The sequence below is a fragment of the Macrotis lagotis genome, chromosome 4 (assembly GCF_037893015.1).
Source record: "Macrotis lagotis isolate mMagLag1 chromosome 4, bilby.v1.9.chrom.fasta, whole genome shotgun sequence".
NCBI lineage: Eukaryota > Metazoa > Chordata > Mammalia > Peramelemorphia > Peramelidae > Macrotis > Macrotis lagotis.
The window spans coordinates 182,882,237-182,886,127 of record NC_133661.1 but is presented as its reverse complement, the minus strand read 5'-3'; the positions used below and the strand labels follow the sequence as shown (position 1 = coordinate 182,886,127).

The window sequence follows — 3,891 nt, the reverse complement described above, 5'->3', positions numbered from 1 at the left end:
GTAATTACCTAGCTGTGTGGCCTTGGGCAAGACACTTAACCCCATTGCCTTGTAAAAAAAAAAACAAAAAAGAAAGAAAGAAATTAACTTTTGAACTCTAAAACTATAATTTTTGGTGAGGAGAAAAAAAGTGGGAAAAAGAGCAACTTGTAATCCAAACCAGTCTGCACAAGACCAGGCATCAGGGAGGGGTCTAAATGGTAGATACAAAGAATTCCTGAGACTCCAGACATTTCTCCAAACTTAAACCTATCGTCACCATCTCATTAAGCAAGACCTTGTGTACTCCATCTTGTTGAAAGAGCTTGTGGGTTCTACCTCAGTAGAGATCTTAAGTATAGACGAGATGATCACTTGTTAAGTAGGTCATAGAAAGGATTCTTGTTTCAAGTATAAATTGAACTGGACAATCCAATTCTTAGGTTTTTGAGGTTCTAATTCTGTAGATGATAGACGTCAAACTCTTGAAATGTAAAAGAATCAAAAAGAAGAGACTCTTCTAATGAATGACCAAAGAGAACACATATTTGTTCCCGAATTCTAATATCCCAGGATTTAATGAAGATTCATGTTCACCCATCCATACACTTCAATATTTTAGAAACTTCTACCTCAGGCTTTGTCTTTTTTAGTCTAAAGAGTCCAATTTTTTAAATCTACTTTTACTTTAGAAATGCTTCATCTTTGTGCAGGGGGAGAGCCCTAAAAAGAGATTGCTTAATGCTATTCCTACTGGTTCAAGTCAGATTGATTCAGCCCATGTTCCCACCACTCTGGCAGGAAATCTTGTCTCATCAGTTTTTCCTCCCATAGTGTTCTCTGAGGTATGTGACTAAGGTGCAGTGGATAGAGCATCAGCTTTGTAGTCAGGAGGATGGAAGTTCAAATCTGGCCTCAGACATTTGTCTCTGACCAGCTGTGTGACTTTGGGCAAGTCACTTAACCCTGATTGCCTTCCATCCAGGGCCATCTCTAGTTGTCTTGATTCATATCTGGCCACTGGATCCAGATGACTCTGGAGGAGAAAGTGAGGCTGGAGACTTAGCTTAGCATCCCCTCACTCAAATAGGACTAGATGAGAGATGCTAAAAGTTGTATATTCATACTAATCTGTGCCAGCTTAAAGCAAGTAATGAGCTGATAGCTTTAATTGCTTTCCTGTATATGATTGAACTTATGGATCTACACACACACACACACACACACACACACACACACACACACACACACACACACTGAAGCAAAGCAGCTTTTGCACTCGATTTTTCTTAAGCTACATTGATTGATGTTTATCCTTCATTCTCAAAGAAGACCATGACATCAGGGAGGTGATGCCAAGACAGGTACATGAACTAGATTTGAGTGAGGGGATGCTAAGCTAAGTCTCCAGCCTCACTTTCTCCTCCAGAATCATCTGGATCCAGTGGCCAGATATGAATCAAGACAACTAGAGATGGCCCTGGATGGAAGGCAATCAGGGTTAAGTGACTTGCCCAAAGTCACACAGCTGGTCAGAGACAAATGTCTGAGGCCAGATTTGTACTTCCATATCATTCCAGAGAGATGTTTGGAGGCCACCATTCCCTTGCTCATACTGCTCACCAAGTGTCTATAAGAAATATGCTCTAAATGCAAGAATTTGTTACACTCTCGATCCCTGACAAAAGTCTTATTTTTGATACTCCTGGATCCCAGGGACTGAGATGAGGGAATCAATGGCAATGGTGCAGAATGAATTACATGATTTAAATATACTCTGATACACAAGTCTTCTGAGCAACTGATAAGAATTTAGGCTCATGACATTTCCCACATGATAGAAAAGTAAACACTATTGACAAAGACATCTCAGAAAGAAGAGATGGGCAATTTAGTTTTAGACAACTACTTTCTTTTTGTTTTATCCATAAGCTCAAAGTTGGAGAAGTTTAGGGAACTTACCTTTAAATAAAAGATGAAAGTTTGTCTTTCCTCTACACAATGAAGGGGATATGAATATAATGTTGGAAACTGAAAGAAGATATGAGTTGTTGAACATTATTTGTATTATTTTGTTAGAATTATATAAATGGGAACTGGATTTGTAATCTCGTTCAGTCTCTTTATTTTACAAATGATGGGTCTGAGCTGAAAAGGATGAAGTGATTTGCTCCAGATCACACAGTTCATTAGTAGTGGGGATAGCATTTAAACAGATTTCTTAAAACTAGGCCCAGTGGTCATTTCACTAAACATGATTACAAGTTTGAACTTGTATAAAGAAGTATCAGAGTACTTCTTTAAAATTGATGAAAAAGACTTATAGTCTCTGTTTTCAATCTGATTTCTTCTGGCTGGCCATATTGTTAGGCTATCACTGAAAAATGAGTTTTTAAGCTCTAGTATGTTCTGGATTTTTTATTTCTAGTATAACATTTTCTTTACATAAGTTTTCTTTCATTCTATGTTATCTAAATAGAAGTTGTATATTTTATCTACATTTCATTTCCATCACATAGAACTTTTTCCCATTGTTCCCACAGAAACCTAAGATGACCACACCAAAAAAGAATCAGACTTCCACAGTGACTGAGTTCATTTTGCTTGGTTTTCCCATCAGCAGAGAGGTAGAACTGTTATTCTATGTGCTCCCTCTGTCCACTACCTGGTTACACTCCTGGGAAACATCCTCATCATCTTCATTGTTGTGCACTACTCACACCTCTATATACCCATGTATTTTGTCCTCTGTAATCTCTCCATCTTGGATATCCTCTTCACCTCTGTCATTTCCCTAAAAGTTCTGACCAATTTAGTCACTGGAGATAAAACTATCCCTTTTTCTGGGTGTATCACCCAGTGCTTTTTCTACTTTTTCCTGGCAACAGTGAGTTTCTTCTGCTGACATCTATGCTGATATCTTCTGCTGACATTGGTCCTATGACCGATACATTGCCATCTGTAACATACTCTGGAATAGTACCATTATGAGTCCTTCTGTATGCATTGGACTGGTTCTTTTCTCATTGGTGGGTAGTTTCTTGTCTGTTATGTGCCCTATCACATTTTTCTCCATGTTGCCCTTCTGTGGTTCTGATATCATTAACCACTATTTCTGTGACAAAGGGCCTCTATTGGCCCTGGCCTGTACAGATATAATATTTATTGAGCGGATAGACTTCCTGCTATCTTCCCTAGTCATTCTCTGCTCCTCAATACTCACTGGTTACTCCTGTGTTTACATCATCATGACCATTTTATGCATCCCATCAGTCAGTGGAAGAAGGCTTTTAACACTTGTGCTTCTCATTTGACCATTGTGATGGCTGGAAGTATCATAGCCTTTATCTATGTGACTCCCTCCCAGAAAGAAACCTTGGAGATCAACAAAATTCCCTCTGTGTTGAGCAGTGTGGTGGCACTTTTCCTCAACCCCTTCATCCATACTCTGCTCAATGACACAATATTAGGGATCTTCAGGGAGGTGTAGACGGGAGTCAGAGCATTTTTGGTGGGAAGAGGAAGAGAACTGCTGAGTAAAGTATCTAAAAAAGATTATTGACAAAAGAATTTAATCCTTTCTATATTCAGCTGAATAAGGACCATTTTCTTGTCTTATATAAATATATGTTGAATATATAATATATATTATTATATGATTTTTATATAATATTTAATACTGATTATATAATCATATGAATATATACAATCAAGCCTTTTAATATTGACATCATAATTGATTCAACATATACCACTCTCCCTAATGGTTAAAAAAAATTATGCGAAAATATTTATTACAATGATTCCAGCATACAAATTATATTCTATCCTAGGAACTCCCTATCTATCTGCCATAACATGAAAAGAATTTTTATTGTTTTTTTCCCAAATCACATACTTCTTTTTCATTTG

General features: G+C 37.5%; 1 pseudogene; it reads left to right on the top strand.

Annotated features, from left to right (window-relative positions):
* The first annotated feature begins 2,528 nt into the window (after window positions 1-2,528).
* LOC141520109 (olfactory receptor 6J1-like) lies at window positions 2,529-3,469 on the top strand (annotated as a pseudogene).
* Window positions 3,470-3,891: the final 422 nt, after the last annotated feature.